We start from the raw sequence: 22,059 nt of genomic DNA on the forward strand, positions 1-22,059 counted from the left end.
TTGAGACACAGTCTCACACTGTTGCCCAGGCTGGAGTGCATTGGCACGATCTTGGCTCACTGCAACCTCCACCTCCCAGGTTCAAGTGATCCTCCTGCCTCAGCCTCCCAAATAGCTGGGATTACAGGTGCTTGCCACCATGCCCAGCTAATTTTTGTATTCTAATGTTTTGTATTCTAATGTTTCTATATATGGTTAAAAGTTACTTAACCTTTGAAAATTATTTTCCAGTTGGGAAATGTTTGTGAATTAAATTGCTATAAACTTGCTTCTTGTATAAATCATGCCTGATTTACATGAATTTGTTTCAAAATAAGATAAGAATATCTAAATTCTATAATAAAAGATAACTTTTATTTTACACTTCACTATATTTTATTTTTATTTTTCTGTGCCCCCCACCCCCACCCCTGACAGGGCATTACAGTACCTTTTGTCTTCTTAGCTCTTAGCTCCTGTTGAACAATTTGCAACAATCCAGCCTTTTTATCTTTTTTGCAACAAACTTCATAGAACATGGCTCTATACTTCAAGAGCACAGAACTTATGCATTTACTTGAAAAACAAGAAAAAAGAAAATAGCGTAGGTTTATTCTTATCTCAAAATGCGATGTCAAATCACTAAAATATCTAATCCCTTCTTCCAAATGAGAATAGAAATTGACTTCTTTTTGTTAAACCAAGAAAATATTTAATAGAAGTTGACAGTACACTTCCTGTTTTTTATTCTAGACTAGAATTAGGATATTTGATTTCTTCTACTGGAAGAGAAATCAAGAAATTGAGTGTCTGGCAGAAGGGATACCATTTTTCATGACAGACTCAAATAAATTGTGATTTATCCCCCCAAGCTGAGCACTGGCATCACTTTTCCTGAGGTAATAGGAGTGAAGAGTGGTTTCTGAATAGAAAACAAATAATATATTTATTGAAGTCATTATTATAACCAAATATTTTATCAAAATATCCTTTTATTTTTATATGTTCAGTCACATTATGAAAATTTTGCACATATATACATACACAGACATATATACATATATATACACACACATATATATATACACATGCACACACACACAGAGAAAAGGAGAGCAGGGAGTCAGTTGGGTGTTAATGCTGTTTAAAGCATATCAATTCATGAGTTTATTAATTTTATCTATATTGTACTACAATTGTGGCTGAGTTTCATAGTTTTCTCTGATTATCGGTGTCTCTCCTGTCTTTTTAGTACCATAACCCTTTATGTTGCTGAAAATTTCTAAGATCGCTTTGCCAGCAGATTTGCCTATCTAGGTAAATCTCTGGCAATGACATGTAAAATGATGTGTCCTTATGTAATTCTGTAAAAAAAAAAAAATTCCCTGAAATTTGAGGGATGTGCCCTTGTTTATCAGCTTTTTTCTTGTTTCCTTACATGTGCAGGTAGAAAATGGAGATGCAGCAGCCATCTTGGCTTATTCTATTATTGGAAATATTAATGTAGAAAGAAAGATGGAGCCTAGGTCCTGTGAATGAAAGTTCTCTGGAAAGTAATTTAGAGGAAAGAGACTTTATTTCAGTGAAGAGCTTGCAAACCAGGGAGACACACCCTGTAAAATAAAGGTACAGTCCAGAAAACAAAGGAAGGATTTTTCTTTTTTAGAAATGATTCTGCCCAGGTGCCCACTCAGGTCTGCTTAGGCAAATGAAACATGCAAACTTACTTAGTTCTGAGTGATTGATGCTTGGAGTTCTGATTTACTGACACAGGTCAAAGTCTATCGATTGGTTTAGGTGGGGAAAACAAGAGAAGGCAGCTATGAAAGCCCCAAAGTTTAGCAGGTCTGTGGGTTTTCTAGGAACTCAAAGTATGAGTGTCACTTCCAGTCAGCATATGGCCAATTGATTCAAATTTCAATTTAGACCCAGTTAGCCACTTAGAATTCTTCTTGAGAGCTTGGCTCTTTCCTGGGTTGCAGTCTTAACACCATGGAGCCATCACAACACAACAAACTGCCTGCCTCCGGAATACTTTCATATGAGAAATAAAAATTTGTATACTTTTTGGTAGCATTCTAATATTTTATGACTTTATAGCTAAATGCTATCCAATTGATATAAATGGATGAATAGTCTTTCTGTTCTCTTTTTAAATACTATTTCCTTGTAATTTTTGGACGGGTAAAGTTGCTATTCTGTTTTTCTCATTATTAATAGGAATGTTCAAATGTACTTTTCCATTGTCGTATCAACTGTCATCTTTTTTTTAGAGACACATTCATTTTATAGTGTGAAAAATATAATAGTGTATTTTTCTAGAAATGTGATAGACAAGATATCTAGAGAATTTCTTATAACAGCAAATATTTAAAATATGTTTGCAATATATAGTTTTACTGGAGATACTTAAAACAATGCACTAGATGCCTAAATTTATGAGAAAGAGGGGACAAAAAGATTTGTAATTTCTGAAGCTGGTGTTTGTTCTAGGGACATCTTATCATTTCTGGGTTGAGAGTAGAATTTAAACAGGGCCTATTATGTAAAAAAGGAAAGTATGTAATTGCAGATTGGAGTTTGACAATTAATTCAGGCTCAAATGAATACAAAGAAAATACAGGGCTCTCAGAGGGAAAAAGTCACAGTTATTTTTTGAAACCTACACTGTTCATAGATTGAAATAGAAAGAAGGAAGAGATAAGGAAAACCGAAGGAAGAAGGGAGGAAAGAAAAGAAGGGAAAGAAAAGAAAAAAAGAGGATGGGAATGGGATAAAGGGACAAAAGCAGAATGACACTGGAAAAGAGTTCAGATGACTTGTACAAACCATTACCCCTTCCCCTAAAATAAAGCTATATATATTTATTTTTTCAAAATATATTATATGTGATACATAATACGTTTCATTTTATTTTGTTTATTTATTTAGTTTTTTGAGATGGAGTCTCACTCTCTTGCCCAGGCTGGAGTGTAGAGACACGATCTCGGCTCACTGCAACCTCCACCTGCTGGGTTCAAGTGATTCTCCTGTCTTGACCTCTCTAGTAGCTGAAATTACAGGCATGTGCCACCACCCCCAGCCAATTTTTGTATTTTTAGTAGAGAAGGGGTTTCACCATATTGGCAAGGCTGGTCTCAAACTTCTGACCTCAGGTGATCTGCCCACCTTGGCCTCCCAAAGTGCTGGGATTACAGGTGTGAGCCACTGCACCTGGCCCAATATATATATGTTAAATTAGTTCTGAGGTGGTAGTATGGAAAAGTCCAAATACATGTAAGAATTTAACTTTAACACAATTCTTACACATTACCATAAATAAAGTTTAAATAATGTCATGTAAGTCAGTACAAAGAAAACTACAAAATTGGATGCACAGAGAGTGAATATATAACAAATGTCAGAGAATTTCATACAAAAAGAAAGGGATAGAAGTAAAAAAGAATATCCATATTATCACTAAGAATGAACAATTATTAAAATTTGCTCAGTAGATTTGAAAAAGAGAAAAATATAATACTGTGAAGTGAAACATTGAGTAATTGAGTGCAGGAACTCAATGTGTGAAATATATAGAAAATTTTGTAGACTTTAAGATAATATTAGCTGGCCAAGTCAGATTTATTCCTAAAATGCCATCATTGTGCAAGAAACAAAACTCATTCCATGGAATACATCACATTAACAGAGTAAAGGGAAGAAGCAACGATAACAACATGTGAACATCTCAAATGATCCAGAAAAACATTTGATAAAAGTCAACAAAATCGAATCATAAATTCTCTTAGTAAACTGGGAATAGAAGGAAACTATGTCGACATGATGGAGGTTATATGTGACAATTCACAGCCAACATCATACTCAGTAATGTAAGACTGGAAGGTTTTCCTCTAAGATCGAAAATGAAACAATTTTGACCATCTTAAGTCCTTCTATTCAACATAGCATTGGAATTCCTACCCAGAACAACTAGGCAATTAAAAAAAGCTTCCAAATTTGAAAGGAAAAAATAAAATTATTTCTGTTCACAGATGATTTTATATTACATACAGTAAAAATATATATAATATTTCATATCCCCTTACAAATACACAAAAGCTTGTCAGAATTAATTTTAAAAATTAGCAAAATTTCAGGATACAAAATAACACTCAAATATCTGTTGCATTTCTATATGCTAAAAATGAATAATTCTAAAAAGGTAATTAAAACAACACATCCATTTATGATGGCGTCAAAAAGAACAAACTTCTTCGGAATAAACTGAAGGAGGCAATGTACACTGAAAACTAAAACATTGCTGAAAGAATTAAAGAAGACATACAAATGAAAAAACAACTTATGTTTATGGATTGTAAGACAAAATTGTTAAAATATCAATACTACCTAAAGTAATCTACAGATTCAGTCCATTATCTATTATAATCCCAATTATTAACTGCTAGATGAGCCTGCAATAATTGTCACACTCTAATCTGCATTTATATATTGTCTTTTTTTTCTTCTACATAATAGGCCCTATTTAAATTCTGCTTTCAATCCCAGTCTCAATTGCACTTTCTTTGCAGAAATTAAAAAAATTACTCTAAAATTGATGTGGAACCTCAAGCAACCCCAAATAGACAAAATAATCTTGAAAAACGGCAATCAGAACAATCATGTTTTCTGATTTCAAGACTTACTTTAAAGCTACAGATATCAAAACTGTCATATTAGCGTAAAATGACAGACATATAGACCAATGGAACAAGATAGCCCAGAAATAAGCCCTCACATATGTGTTCAAATGATTTTTAACAGGGTACCAAGATGATTCAGTGTGGAAAAAACAGTATTTTCAACAAATGGTATTGGGAAAACTGGATTGTCATATGCAAAAGAGTGAAGTTGAACTCAGATTAGTCCATGTATAAAAACGAACTCATATGTATCAAAGCCCTAAACATACAAACTAAAACTAAAATTCTCAGAAGAAAATATGGGAAAAGTTTTGTGATATTGAATTTGCCAATTATTTCTTAAACATGACACCATGAACACAGGCAAGAGAATAAAATAATAATAAATTAGACTATATCAAAATTTAAAACTCTTGCATATCCAAAGATGCTAACAACATAGAGTAAACACAACCTATTGTTTGGGAGAAAATATTTCCAAATCATGTATCTAGTAAGGGATTAACATTCAGAATGTATAAAGAAATCCTAAAACTCAAGAACAACCCCAACAATTTCAAAATGGGCAAAGGAATACACACACGCACACACACACACACACATCAATGCATTTGTGTGAGTAAACAGATTCATATGAAGAAATCATGAAAAAATGCAGCATGAAAGAAAGGTCTAGAAATAAATAGAAAACCTTTTTTTTTTTTTACATTGGTTTTTAATAGAAGATAATAAAAAGAGTGGAAGAGAAATGAACTTTCGTGGGAACCTTTTTTTTAATTATTATTGTTTATTTTTTTGAGATGAAGTCTCACTCTGTGGCCCAGCCTGGAGTACAGTGGGGCAATATTGGCTTACTGCAACCTCCGCCTCCCAGGTTCAAGCAATTCTCCTGCCTCGGCCTCCCAAGTAGTTGTGATTACAAGCGCCTGCCACCACACCTGGCTAATTTTTGTATTTCTAGTAGAGATGGGGTTTCGCCATGTTGGCCAGGTTGGTCTCCAACTACTGACCACAGGTGATCCGCCCACCTTGGCCTCCCAAAATGCTGGGATTACAGGTGTGAGCCACGGCAGCTGCCCGGGAACCCTTTATAATTGACCATTCTTCTGGGCATTACTCTTGCAGTGAATGAATACCTAGCTTCTTGTTCACTGTAGCAGCTTCTTGGCTTCAGAAGGGAAGAATTGAGAGGAACATGAATGCATTCACTGGATCACCAGCCTCCCAATGGGATTGCTAAAATTCCTTTCATTTAGTATTATTTGCTGAATATGTTTTTCTTATATTTCATAAACCTTCTATCTTTGTAACTATGTAATTATGTAGTCAATTAAATATGAATATATGCTTCTTTCAAGTCTCACGTTGCTCTATTTGCTTTCAGTATATTTGAGTGCTAATTATTGCCATTTACTTATGCTGATAATTCTTCTCTAACTTGCAGTTGTTAATTTTTGTTCAACTTTATCCTATATGCTTTTGGGTACAAAAATGCCTGTATGCAAGAATTTTGAAGACGTTTTTGTTATGGATTAAGGGTTACACACTAATTGGGCTATGTTTCATTTTAAATTCTAAGTTGTATTTTCTCGTAGCAAAGATAAAATATTATTTCAGAAATCAACTTTATATTTTGCACCAGTTTGAGATTTCAGCTTTCTGTAGATTTTTTTCATCTACCTTGACAGTTGGAAAATAGCAAACCTTGCGGCTGCAGTCCCGGCCATTGTCTTTTTCTGCCCCCACCCGCTTATTTACCCTGGAAAATATGTCAGTGCTCCAGCGTTATACACAGTGTGCGTTAGTTGTAGCTCTCGAACCCACGTTAACTAAGTTCTAAAAATTTTAGGTCACGGGGGCTTTAAAATCCTAATGTTTAATTCCAACCAGCTATATCTGTGTCTAATATCCCTGTGGTCCAGAAAGCCTTAGTTTTGTTTGTTTGTTTGTTTTACTATGTGGCACAGAGTTCTTTTACATTTTTTGCCACAGAGATTTCTATTTTTTTGTTTTGTGCTTGACACGTATGTTGAAGTTTCAGGATATTTTCTACAACTGTGTGTATTTGTAGTAGAAAAGGTACACTTCTCCATCAGCCTAGTTTGCCATTATTTCCTGAAGTCCTTATAACACCTTCCGTAATACATGCTAACACACAGTATTATAGTAGAATAGGAGAGAACCTGCCTCATTATGCCTGAGATGGTAATGAAAAATCTTATAAGCAATATGCTAAATAATAAGTAGATGTTTAATGTGGTTAAAGCATACCAGACAATGGGGATAGGAAGGGAAATAATTTAATGACAAAAAGAAAGCCATTTAGCATAATGCAGATAGTTAACAATTTATAAAGTTCTGGATGAATATGCAGGAGTTTTAGTAATATGAACTCATAGATTTATGAGTATAAGCTATTTTGGGTCATTCCAGACTAATTTCTTTTTCCTCAGATGTGCTCTGTATTCCTGCATCTCTAAACATTTTTATATTTGAAATACATTTTCTCCACTACTACCATCACATTCTACCCACGAATCACAAGCTCCACCTCCAGCATTAAGATTTTCTTAACTCTTCATACTCTCTTCCTGTTTTCTCTCCTTCTGTTTATATTTTTTAAAATATTTCTGCATTTGTTTTTAAATTTTTTTAAAACAACACTGCTATATTTCACTTTATTTAATTCTCAGAAACCCAAAATAAATCATTATCAATTTGCTACCTTTAACAAATAAGACAAATACTTACCTTTCCAAATATTTTTCAATAATTAGGTAGCAGTGCAAAGATTAGAACTAACACTTCTTAACTTCTTCTAAAACCATGCTTGTACCTCTCTGCTTGAAGACTAAGAGCCTGTCTTTGTCATATTTTTGGGGGGGCGGGCACAGTTCCTAACATGAGGCGTCTCAAATAAGTCAGAGTTCATTAAATGCTTGTTGAATTTAATTGAGTCAACTCTTTTCTAATCCACTCCCTACCTCAAGGTCTAAAGAAGAATTGCCTTTTCCAGGCTGGCACATTGGGCCTTCCTACAAAAATCAGTGGCTATTGCCATTTCTCCAGGAAGATATGAATAATGACTTCAATTTTATGGCTTTCAATAGTAGAAAATTACTGACCAACAGGCTAATACAGAGTAGAAATCTGAGGATGGTTAGCAACTAAAACAGCTGTGTCTCACCATCTTCTTTGTTAATATTCTCTAAAAAGAAAAAAAAAAAAAGTGTTTCTCTTCTTTCTAGTCACTAGCACCATAGTGGAACCAGTAAGAGCCTTGTGTATGTACTGTCAATCATTGTCTCTTATTTACAAAATCTCTATATGATGTCTAAGTTAAAATGCTTCGTAAGTCATAACATTCAACACGAATATGTCTATTCTATTATTATTATTACTATTACTACTACTATTAATGTATTAATAGTAATATAATAAGTAATTATTTGGTAAAGCAAAAATTAAGCAAATGGGGAACAGCCTTAGAACTATAGCTTTGAGTATTTTTTACAGTCACACATTCACATTAGCAGCTGCTGTTAAATTAACTGTGTGAAATAGCATTTATTCAGACAGTTTGTTTAAATAGTTTTATGAAGTGTCATTTAGCAAAGAGACTCAAAAAGAAATTACATTCTTATCTTCAGTTCTCCTTAAAGTTGGTTACTTGATTGTTCTTGTAGATGTCATAAATCTACACCTAAAATTATGCTATTTATTATTAACAACACAAAAATAACATTGCTTGGGCTAAATTGTCGAAATGCTCAATTAGCAAATATTGAAGATAATTTTAAAGATCCTTCTGTAATCAGATTTCTTGTAACTCTTATTGGAATATGCCCGGTCTAGTGTAGTTGTTAGTATTTAAACAAATGATTAGTTGCTTTAACTTGTATGAAAACAGGTAACGATTTCTCCATAAAACTTAAAATTGAAAGAAAATAATACCAAGGCTCACTTACGGAGTTATCTACAGGACAATAAGAATTGATGTACAATGAAGGTCTCTTTTTTATGAGTTGAAATTTATTAATTATGTTACTGTTTTCATTAGTAATTACAGTTAAAACCTGATATTTTTATAAATAAAATTTTCTGTTGCAAAGTAAATTATAAGTAATTTATTAAAATATACCTATTCACATGTTAGTCCCATGCTTATGAGAGAAGATAACAGGGAAGAAAGGCAGACATTCCTCAGGCATGTGATCTATTCAATCGCATTCACATGGACGCTACTTCTCAAATACTCATGATTTTAAAAAGCATGGTTGATCTTATAAATTAGAAAATTCAGTACTAAAGGGCAGAATTTTACAAGGAAATGTCAGTTATCTCTATTACAAGATCCTATAGTTTTGGTAATATAACTTGCCTTTAAGTGACCCTCTTTTATATTTGCTGAACTTTATATATAGGTTACTTCTTTGGGTTAAGTCCAACAAAGTCAAGTTAAAAAGCAAATGTTCTCTATAAAGAAACATAAAAGCCATTATGATCATTTAAAAAGTACCTTTGAATAATTTGTGTTTGATCATACGGGTTGAGCTTGAAATGAGAAAGAATATCAAACAGCAAACTTTAATAGAATATAATAATTTTGGAGAGTAACTATGGAGAAGTTAGTAGATCTATCAAAGACATATTAAAGACATTAGAATATTGATATTGTTTTTCAAATTTGATCATTTCTAGCTATAGAAAACAAATTATGCATACTTCTCAATTTTACTTAAATTAGGTCCTTAAGAAAAACACGTAAGAATTCGTGCTGTATGTGGAATAGATACAGAGATTAACTTAATTTATACACTGAAAGTAAGAACTACACATTAACCTAGGATTCAAATCCTAGGGAATGCCTTATTAACTGTGTTTATCTTGAGCAAACTGGAAATAACTCTTTCTACCTCTGTTTCCTAATCTATTGAGTGAGTATGACAATAATTCCTACCTTAAAGGTTATTATAAAAATTCCAGGAGCTTATGCATGTAAGACACTTAAAACAATATTGAGCTTATCTTGAACACTAAGGATCAACTATTGTCATGGATGTATGGTTGAAACCTAGGATTCTTCAAAGCAGCAATGTGTTCATGTTGTCCCTTCACTAAAATAACATTCTAGATATTGGAAGTATTCTTATACCTATGTCTCTTATATTATTTACTCTCACTAACATCACTTTATTACACTATTAAATTATCTGTAAAATACTACTACATTTAACCATATTAAATTGCCAATATTTGACAATTGTTCATCCTCAGAAAAGTCAGTTTAAAATGACTCAATGTATTAATGGTCCTTAATTTTTCACTTTTCTTTTAACTCCCTGCTTCCCTCCCTGTTCAATCTATCTATTGTGTTGCTGAAAAATTAATATTCTAAAATATAGTTTTATAGTCTGACAGCTCTCAGAAATCCTTAGGATTCCACTGATAATTTATTTTTCTAAATTCAAATGTGGAACAAGATTCCCTGTAATTTTTCCCCAAAGGTAAATTTTCAAATATATCTCAAAGATCATAGTTAAACATGCTCCTTTGGCTCTGGGCGGCACAGTTACTGCTACCCAAATAGATGACCCTGCGCTTATCCTGTAACTGGGGGATCCTTAGGAGACTTTAATCATCTTAGGACCCAGTAGTTGTGATTATGGTGCCCCAACCCCAATTCAAAAAAGGACACTTTTTTTTAAAAAAAAGGGCATTTGGGTTTACACTATCTTCCGTTAAGCAACATTTTTCAATTACTTCTGTGTTGTCTTTCCTCCTACTGATTTAACAAATCACTTGTCCCTGTAAGCTGTTAGAAAAGCTATTTAGAGGGACAGTTATGCAAAGTGTACCTTTGCCTAAGACTTAGAGATGAACACTCTCAAAAATGTTCACCAATATTTCTTAAAATCTTGTCCCAAAGACACACCTGGGACCGTTTAGCCCCTCATCAACTCTTGACCATTATATTGACTTAATAGATAATATAGATATTAAATTGATACAAATTCTACACATTTCATATCTAAATAGGATATGTATTCATCCTATGACAAAAGGCTTCTGTCATTTTACTTGAGGGACTGATACATGGAGTGGGAAATGAATATTAGAAACCTGTGACAGTACCTAAAGGGGTAATAAGACAGAAGAACTATCAAAGGCAGCCAGGTTTCAGCTTCCTGTATTGAGCTTCTATTCTCCAACACTGACTCTATTACTACGAATAATTTTAGGCTCGCTAATGGTTTCTATTCTCTGAATACACTAATGCTCTTCTCAGTTTCAGTTCAGTTTTAATTTTCACAGTCCTCCATTTAAAATCTCTTATTGTAACATATTCAAATCTTAACTCTTTATTGAGGCTAATAGTGATAGTTTCCTTTGAAACCTTCACTCTGCAGTAGAACATAGTGTAAGATGGGGGGTGCGATTTTTTTTCAATTTTCCTGGTATAGTCCTGGTTTGCATCTGTGGCCCCAGAAATTATTAATAGCATCCCTTTTCATATTTACAAATTTTCTGTTTTGGAAGATAAATTAAATAGTGACAATGAAAAATAATATTGAAGTAACAGTAGTGTTTGTTATTCATGAAGTTTGTATAAATTTTAAGCTCCCACAATTTCATCATTTTTAAGCATACAATGAAATGACATGATTTTAACTTATTAGCAAGCAAGTAATATTTCAGGTGCCTCATAATTAATCTCTCTGAAATAATTACATGTTTTTCTTTTGTAATTCCATTTCATACATCTCATACTGTATATTATATGTATATATTTTAAATTTAAAAGCTTTTAACTAATTTAAGAGGTATTATCTCTTCTGTGCCTTTTTCAGAATGCAATCTGCTACAAATATAATGTGATATATGAACACATTAGAAAACAATAGAAAAATATTGTTTAATAAAATTGTAAATGGAAACATTTGCTTTAATGACTTTTTCTTTTTATTTTGCACACTTGATAACCAGTAATAAAAGTGGAGATGGTAGGGATACAAAAATATTAGCAATCCAACTTCAATTGTTTTGTTATGTTAAAAAATAATATTCTAGTAAATAAAACACAACCTTGTCAACCCAACAAAGCAATAACTTTAGGTGATAATCATTATATAGAACACACAACTGAAGCCAAATAACTCTTCACATTGTGCTGAAGCCCACACTTATGAAATGAATGATGGATAATTTTGCCTTCCCAGAATTCATTCTTCACATTTCTGGAAATACCATTCCTTCACAAAATTGCTTTGGTAAATAAAAAGTTCTCTCATGAAACACAGTCTTGCCAGGACAACAGTTAACTGCCCTCCTTTTTCATGTTGCCCCATGCTGCATCAATCATATAATTTCTCACTAAAATTTAATACCGAGCAATGACATAAATGGGGGAAATGGATGACTGTGTATGCTCTAAGGAAATTCTCCATTACTGCTTGTTAGACTCTACTGATGGCTTCATTCTTGCCATTTTTGATATAATGTTCTTCCAGTTATATTAAAATTCTATCAATTAATGTACCACTTTCTCATGTTAGTAGAATGCATTTCTGCAGCTTGTCGTTGAGGAATCCAAATGAATGTATATTAAGACAGATATATATCATCTGGAACCATCTAGTGACAGGTGCTTTAACATATTGTCCTTGTTCAGTTTATTAGACAGTTTAGGAAGTGATCCAGAGAGGCTATTTAATATGGTAGTTAAGAGCACAAGCTCAAGTCAGATTACCTGATTTGGAATCATGAGTTAACTGCTTATCAGCTATATGACCTTAGCCTCCCTGTCAGTGGCTCAGTTTCCTCAATTTCTCATGAGGATAAGAACATTATTTACTTCTTAGAGATATTAAGAGGAGTAAGTGTGCTTATAGATTTGGAGTCCTTTAAGTCCACATGAATAATTGCATGTGGCCAATAACTGACTGACTTTTTTATTATATGGAAGTATATAATGTATTGTTAATGATGTTTATGTGACCTATTTTAGTAAGATCAGGATGATAAATACGTACTACCTATATAAGGTAAATCTTAGTCACTCAAAGAAACAAAGACAATGATCTAACCCTGGAATTCTTTATTCCTAACCTACAGCATTAAGACTCAATATCATTCATTGTTAATTATCAAATATAAACAAAACCAGTGGTAAAATCTAGACAATATGAACAGAAGTCTCAATTTTCTCATAGTGTTTTTTAGGAAGAGCTTGACAATTGTGTGATAAAAACAGCACATTTATTTTGAAATATAATATGTTTTCCTTCTTATAATTTTTAATAGTATATCTGGTTCAAACAACATATTACAATTACTTCTTAAAATGCTGAAATTCTCTTTTATTTCGAACCATGATGCAAAATACATTTGCATATTTCCTAATCATACTTTTCATAAGAAAGCAAAAACTTTCACTTAATGAAAGAAAAAAACCAAGGTAATAACATTACAGAATTTTGATGTTGAGCATTACACTTATAAACTGCTAAATTACAATTATTTGTTGCTCATGTGTTTCCATGGAGAGTAGATGAACCCTAACTGAAAGAAGTATATGTTAAAACTTGTTAAAACGATAATATAGATGACAGTTCTAAGCCAAACTTTCTGTAATGTTGGCAGGGTAAAATAAAATATCTGTAATACCATTTATCTTGTTTTGTGTGTGTGCGTAAACGTAATTTCATTTTGTAAGCTTAAGAAATTGACATTATTGTTTTTCTAGTTGAAATTAAATTACATTTAAGGTGCAAATCTGTGAAATTTAACTAAGCTATAGTAGTAGTAGAGTTTATTCAATAGTGTTTAGAAAGAGTTATGCTTCTTGCTATGAAGAATTACCTTGTTTTAACCAAATTTCCTTCTGAAAATAACTAAATATGTTGGACTATATATGTGTGTGTATAACAATATAACAGATACATATATATACACACACACACACACACACATATATAGCTATAGATCTACAGATATCTATCTATACAGCTATAGATATATGATATGTTTGAAGCTGTTGAAGAGACATAAAGCAAAGCCCACTAAGATTTGAGAATGAAAACTACAAATAGGCAAGCACTAAATTCAGAACCACTTTTCACCTTGAAGCAAATCACAAGTGGTGGTCAAGAATCTGAGAAACATAACAGTGCTTTGCAGGCAACACAGAAATCATAATTCTTGTAACAATATCAAGAGTCTGTGGGCAGGGAGTGGTGGCTTACGTCTCTAATCCCAGCACTTTGGGAGGCTGAGGTAGGTGGATAACCTGAGGTCAGGAGTTCGAGACCAGCCTGGCCAACATGGTGAAATCCTGTCTCTACCAAAAATATAAAAATTATCTGGGTGTTGTGGTGAGCACCTGTAATCCCACCTACTCGAGAGACTGAGGCAGGAGAACCACTTGAACCCAGGAGGAAGAGGTTGTAGTGACCTGAGATGGGACCATTACACTCCAGCCTAAGTGACAGAGAGAGAATCTGTTTCAAAAAAAAGAAAAAAAAAATTCTAAGTCTATGGGCTACTTAGGCTTTCAGTTGCAAACTACAAGGCTAGAGGGTAAAAGTAACGGCAACTGTAAATGGATCTGGTCTTATAAATGATAATCTTGATATTCAAATTAACTTAATCTCTGACAGAATGATTATTTGCCCCCAACCTAAGTAGCTTTGTGATTCTGAGAATCTGGGGAAAGTTCTCAGTAATTTCAAGAGTCTGAGGTAACAAAAATTGGGATTTGGGACATTTTAGTTTCAGCTGTGACAAAAGAGCTAGTATTAGATAAACAGTTGTACTCCAAACTACTATGAAACCTCAATAATATGATAAACAACATTTTGAGGGATTCAGAAAAAGCAGGACATTATGACTTTGGTGTCTAGAAGTCTCAGAGAGAATGGTTGAGCATCACAGTGACCCACATTCCATTCCATCCTTTTTACATAGGCTTTTCCAATGGGTAGTTCAGTGAATAAAAGACAAACTGAAAGTGGTGAGACCTGCTGCCATCTCACAGGGAGTTGATATATGGGTTGGAGTTCAGAACTCCCAAGGAAACTAAGACTTTAAGGGAAAGAAAGAACTGCAGGGAAGTATGACTAAAATTCTGAATGCAATTTTACTTTCAAGGATTTCTAATGCCTGTGCTAAAGGTGTGTAAGATAAGACTCTATGAAGGCTAGCTAACCAACACCTCTTGGAGGCTAAACTCTGACAAAGATTTCAGCAGTTTTGTCATTGTGAGAAGGCAGAGTTTGGAATTCAAGTATGGGTAAATGGCAGGAATCCTAGTAATACCAGAAAATTACATTCACAGGAGAACCGAAAAAATTTTCTAGAAGAACAGAGGTTACCAAAGATAGGAAAAAATTCAATAGAAATCATTCTGAACAAAGTACAAAAACCATGCTCACCTGCACCTGAAACCATCTTTGCAAAAATTATAACTAAGAGAATTATGACAGTGAAAGAGATCTAACCTAACCAACTCCATTTTACTTGTAACCCCCAAGCTGTCCTTGTTCATTCCTGGGCATAGGCCAAACTAACATTGGGAGGAATTTAATTTATAGTTTAACTTCAAAACAGAGATAATTACAGCCCTTTCCCCAAATAAAGCCCTTTCTGCCTGGGGACTAGACTGCCTTTGCAGGACTAACAAATTAAAAATGAGACTAGAAATCATGGTTTAGGAGTCATGTAGCTGGAGGCTGCAAAATTCTGAATATCTAAATTGCTCCTGGGGATAGCAGCACTATTGAGAAGCTCAAGATCAGTGCTGGAAATATTTTGCAGACCCTGTGCTTGATAGATCAGCTGGCACCACCCCGACTGATAAATGGTCTCATCTGGTCTTGTGGCCCTCCCACCCAGGAACTGACTCCATGTGAGAGGACAGTTTCGACTCCCTGTGATTTCACCTCTGACCCAACCAATTAGCACTCCTGACTCACTGGCCCCCTACCTACCAAATTATCCTTAAAGATGCCAATCCACAAATTCTCAGGGAGGCTGATTTGAGTAATAATAAAACTCCAGTCTCCCATGTGACTGGCTCTGTATGAATTTTTCTTTCTCTATTGCAATTCCCCTGTCTTGATAAATTGGCTCTGTGTAGGCAGTCGGCAAGGAGAACCTACTGGGTGGTTACACATTAAGATGGATTTCTAATAGTCTATTATCCTACTATAACCTGAGCATCAATAATTTTTCACATATAAACTATAGCAGTCAATTGAAGATCACTAGAAATGACCAAGTAATAGATTATCAAAGAAATAAACATAAAACAAACAAAGTAAAAACAAAAAGAACCAAGGTAATCCAAATTTTAGATATATCAAAGGGTTTTTAAAATACCAACATATTCAACAAAATATAGGAAATGATGAAGAAGTCCCTATGAACATGAAAATCTACATGAAAGAGTCAAATGAAAAATTTAGAACTGAAAATATAAGTAAGATTTAAAATGTAATATATTGATTTAATAAGAGATTTGGCATAACAGAAGAGAGGATTGATGGCAGTAAGAGTCATTATAATATACTAAAACTGAAGTATATAAACATAAAAGAAATACAATTCAGAAGCATATTAAATACAGATAGTAAATAAAGTTCTAATGTGCATATAATTGAAATTCTGGAAGGCAAGGACACAGAAAATGACTCGAAAGCATTATAGGAAAAGACAAATTTTTGAAAATTATGAAAGCCATAATTCACTGATTTTAAAAACTTATTGAAACTCAAATAAGAAAAGTATGGAAAAATGACATTAGAACATTGATAAAAATCAAAGAAATAGGAAAAGGAAGAAAAATGATACCAGTGACCAACTTTACAACAAAAATGGTGGAAGCCAGGAGAAAAATGAAATGATATTTTTAAAATGCTGACAAAAAGAAGCCAGAAAAACAAAATCTTGACAGCTAGAAATCTATAGCCAGGGAAAATGCACTTTAAAGTATAAGTGAAATAATGACATTTCACATAAACTAAATATAATAGAAATTATTTCCAGGAAATATGCATTAAAAATGAAAGTGAAATATTTCATCAGACAAAAGGAAATGATCCCATATGGAAATGCAATAATTTGGCAAAGAAGAAAAAAAACATAATTTGTAATTGTGGGTAATTCTAAATGAATATGGTCAGCTTAAATAAAAACATTATTAACCTATTTAACACTCAGAATTTACATGACAACAGTAGAACAAAGAATAAAATATATTAATTGATTTGCATATATTGAAAGGAAAGTACATATGGAAAAAGAAATAAACATAATTCTAAGGAAGATTTCCATAAGTCATATATGAGCATTGTAATTCTAGAACAAATGAATAAAATGAAATAAATATGAAACAAGAAAATAAATGGAAAGATTCATGAATAAAAACACACTGGACTAATCTACAAGAAGTAAAAGAGAAAAAAAGAAAAGAGAAATAAGAACAGGTGTAACAAATAATAATCATCATCATGAATCTTAAATGTATTAACAATTTCAGTAAATGTGAGCAAACTAATAAAAAAACTCCAATTAAAACAAGAGTTATAGAAAGGAGAAAATAAAACAAATCAAAATAAAATCTTTATGCTGCTTTTAAGAGATCTTAAATATAAAGTACTAGAGAGACTAATGCATGAAAGATACAGCATCTGTAACATTCACCTCTCAATTAGTTCAAAATTTTACCTACCACAGACACGTGAAAGACTTTTGCTGCCCCCCACCCCTCATTTCATGATTAGCACCAAAAAGGAATTGTTATAGGTGGTAGCTAGTCAGATATGAGCAGAGCAGGAGAGGGCGTCCCCCACCCAACCACACACAACAGGAATGTCAGGTGACTATCAAGTGATGGTCAAGTGATTGTTAACTGTCTCTCTAAAATAATAATTTGTCACAGCCAGCACCAGGGAAAGACAGTCTCCCAACAGATAAAAAATTCTGAAATTGGTGATTGGCAACTTCTCGATAAAATCTCAGGAGTTGAGCAAGTGGGCTCAAGCATGCACACTATGGAAATATTTTGCAGACCCGGTGCTTGATGGATCAGCTGGCACCACCCAGATTGATAAATGGTCTCATCTGGTCTTGTGGCCCCCTCACACAGGAACTGACCCAGTGGAAGAGGACAGCTTTGACTCCCTATGATTTCAACTCTGATCCAACCAATTAGCACTCCTGACTCACTGGCCCCCTACCTACCAAATTATTTGCACACTAAGAGGAAAATGGTGGATGAACTTCTTTTAGGAACATTGGCGTGGTAAGGGGAAAATGCCTCAAGTGAACATGGGTAAAACTCCAGTAAACACACGGCACATGTTCGCCTCTCAAACCCTAGCAGGCCACTGCACATGCTGACAGCCCACACCAAGGGAAGAATCAGGGGGAAAAGAGATGCAAGACCCCAGAAGTATGCCAATGTTTAAAACCTCAAGTTGAAGTTCAAACAGTGCAGCTGATCTCTCAAGTCTCCTACTTGGCCCTCTTCCAAGTAGGCTTTACTTTCATTCATTCCTGCTCTAAATTTTTTTTTTTTTGAGACGGAGTCTCACTCTGTCGCCCAGGCTGGAGTGCAGTGGTCGGATCTCAGTTCACTGCAAGCTCCGCCTCCTGGGTTTACGCCATTCTCCTGCCTCAGCTTCCCGAGTAACTGGGACTACAGGCGCCCGCCACAACGCCCAGCTAGTTTTTTTGTATTTTTTTTAGTAGAGACGGGGGTTTCACCGTGTTAGCCAGAATGGTCTCGATCTCCTGACCTCGTGATCCACCCGTCTCAGCCTCCCAAAGTGCTGGGATTATAGGCTTGAGCCACCGCGCCTGGCATAAAATTTTTTAATAAACTATCACTGCTGCTCAAAACCTGCCTCGGTCTCCTTATGCCTTATGCCCCTCAGTTGAATTTTTTCTTCTGAGAAATCAAGGATTGAGGTTGCTGCAGACCCATACGGATTTGCCATCAGTAACATGCTTTGGTGACGTGACTTGGATATAATTCTTAGTGCCAACAGGCACAGTATTACAAAAGCACCAGCTCTCTAATCCTAAATGTTTTCCAAGAAACGTGCTTTACAAAAGACTTTCACTGTTGAAGACAGATATTGAATGAAATCCATTTTTAAATACCCTTCCTCATGAATTTGCAATAATTGCTTAATTTATCATGTGAACCTATTATATCATTAATGGTTAAATTTCATGATAGAACTGATGATAAGCTTTTGGTAGCAGAGATGTTTAAAAGCAGCTATTTTCTTATTTAAATATTTTATTGCATTTTTAGAATTACATTCAACCTGTGGTTCCTTTCGAAGTGATTCTTTAAAACCACTTGATCACTTCCTTATGATTGTTATTTAAGTCTACTATCTAAAGCCAAGTTAATATAAATAGTTATAAGGAAATTATAATATCTCACAATATATTGCACTAGAATTTATAAAATCTAAAATCTGCAGATTAAAAATATGAATAAGAATAGATTAAACAGATTAGCAAGATTAAAGATTATAACTAATACTTATAGAAAGTATGTTTGCACTTATAAGTGGGGAGCGACAGGACTAGCTGGATTTCCTTGGCCGACTAAGAATCCCTAAGCCTGGCTGGGAAGGTGACCGACCACATCCACCTTTAAACATGGGGCTTGCAACTTAGCTCACATTGACCAATCAGGCAATAAAGAGAGTTCACTAAAATGCTAATTAGGTAAAAAAGGAGGTAAAGAAATAGCCAATCATCTATCGCCTGAGAGCACAGCAGGAGAGACAATGATCAGGATATAAACCCAGGCATTCCAGCCAGCAATGGCTACCCTCTTTGGGTCTCCCCGCTTTGTATGGGAGCTCTGTTTTCACTCTATTAAATCTTTCAACTGCACTCTCTTCTGGTCCATGGTTCTTACGGCGGGAGCTGAACTTTCACTTGCTGTCCACCACTGCTGTTTGCTGCCATCGCGGACCCACCACTGACTTCCATTCCTCCAGATGAGGCAGGGTGTCCTCTGTGGTCCGCTTCTGATCGGGCTATAGGCTTGCCGTTGTTCCTGCACAGCTAAGTGCCCGGTTTGTCCTAATTGAGCTGAAGGCTAGTCACTGGGTTCCACAGTTCTCTTCCATGACCCATGGCTTCTAATTGAGCTATAACACTCACCGCATAGCCCAAGATTCCATTCCTTGGAATCCATGAGGCCGAGAACCCCAGGTCAGAGAACAGGAGGCTTGCCACCATCTTGGAAACTGCCCACTGTCATTTTGGAAGTGGCCCACCACCATCTTGGGAGCTCTGGGAGCAAGGACCCCTGGTAACAATGGTGGATAAACAATGGATATACATAGATATACAGAGTAAATAAATAAATAAACAAACAAGTAAAGTTAAACACTGCATTTTTGCACTTACAAGTGATAGATAAGCAATGGGTATACATAGATGTTAGGCCTCTGAGCCCAAGCTAAGCTATCATATCCCCTGTGTCCTGCACGAATACATCCAGATGGCCTGAAGCAAGTGAAGAATCGCAAAAGAAGTGAAAATGGCCGATTCCTGCCTTAACTGATGACATTACCTTGTGAAATTCCTTCTCCTGGCTCAGAAGCTCTCCCACTGAGCACCTTGTGACACCCGCCCTTGCCTGCCATAGAACAACCCCCTTTGACTGTAATTTTCCCCTACTTACTCAAATCCTATAAAATGGTCCCACCCCTATCTCCCTTTGGTCTCAGCCCGCCGGCATGCAGGTGATTAAAAAGCTTTTTTGCTCACACAAAGCCTGTTTGGTGGTCTCTTCACAGGGACATGCATGACAATAGACATACAGAGTAAATAATAGATATTGGAGACTCCAAAAAGTAGGAGGGTGGAGAGGGGTGAAGATCGAAAAATTACTATCTGGTAGAATATTCACTATTTGGGCAAATGGTGCTGTAAAACCCCAGACTTCACAACTACACAATATCTCCATGTAGCAAAATTGCATTTGTGAAACCACCTTTGCAAACATTCTATCAGTGAGAAAATTATGGCAGTGGGGAAGATCTGATCTAGTCAACCCCCTGTCTCTTGCCTTTAGCTTTAAAGTTGCCTTAATTATTTCTGGGCTTAGGCCAAGCTAGCTTTGGAAGACATTTACGTTATAGTTTAAATGATAATAGCCTTCCCCAAAACTCAACCGCCTTTGTAAAGCTAATGAGAGACCACCAGGCTAGGCATAACTCAGGAGCCTGAATTCTGCTAGGTGTAGATGCTCACAAGACATGCAACTTCCCGCATTACCCCTACAGATGACATCACGATTGTGGATCTGCCTTTTGAGAAATCTTCTCAGGTTTTTTGCAGGGCTGACACCTGATGGCTCCATTTGGACTTGCAAACAACTCCTGGGGTCCCTCCCAGAAGCTACTCATCTCAAGAAGACAGACTTGACCCCCTGAGATTTAAGCATCCATTTCCTAGCCACCTCACCCCTTCCTGCAAACTGGCTTTGAAAGAAACCTGTAACCTAAGAGCTTTTGTTGAGATTGATTTGAGTAATAACTTTGTCTCCCACATGGCCTGGCTGGCCTCATGTCTAGTAAACTCTTTCTTTACTGCATTGCTGTGCTCTTTGCACAGTGGGCAGGAAGACTCTTCAGGAGGTTTCACTTATACTCTCTAAATCTGTTTTTTTAAAAGGCTCTTTAAAAACAGATGTTCAAAATTATGTACGGAAAAACAAAAAGAATGGTCATGGATTCTTCTACATAAAATATTAATGCAATCTATAAAATTGTAGAAAACGCAACCTGTGGAATGGTAGACAATATTTGCGAACCATATATCTGATAAGGTACTAATATAAAAATATACAAGAAACTCACTTAACAGCAAAAAAATAAATAACCTAAATTAAAATGGGAAAAGAACCTGAATAAACATTTATACGAACAAAATACACAAATGACAAATAGGCATATAAAAATGTGCTCACTATTACTAATTGAATGTACATGTACATCAAAACCACAATGAAGTATTACTTCATGCCTTCATGTTAGGATGACTATGATGAAAAAGACTAGACAAGACAAATACTGATGAGGGTGTGGAGAAAAGGGAACCCTTGAACACTGTTGGTGGAAATGTAAATTGGTACATCCATTATAGAATATAATATGGAGGTTCTTCAACACAATAAAAATAGAACTACTATATAATTCAGCAATCCCATTTCTGGGTATATATCCAGAGAAAATGAAAAAGGTATCTCAGAAAGATATCTGCATCCCCACGTTCATTGGAACCTTATTCAGAATAGCTAAAATGTGGAAACAAGTGTCCATCAATGAACGAATGAATAAGGAAATCACAGTATATGTATACA

The sequence above is a fragment of the Colobus angolensis genome, unplaced genomic scaffold, assembly GCF_000951035.1.
Source record: "Colobus angolensis palliatus isolate OR3802 unplaced genomic scaffold, Cang.pa_1.0 Scaffold191, whole genome shotgun sequence".
Taxonomy (NCBI): domain Eukaryota; kingdom Metazoa; phylum Chordata; class Mammalia; order Primates; family Cercopithecidae; genus Colobus; species Colobus angolensis.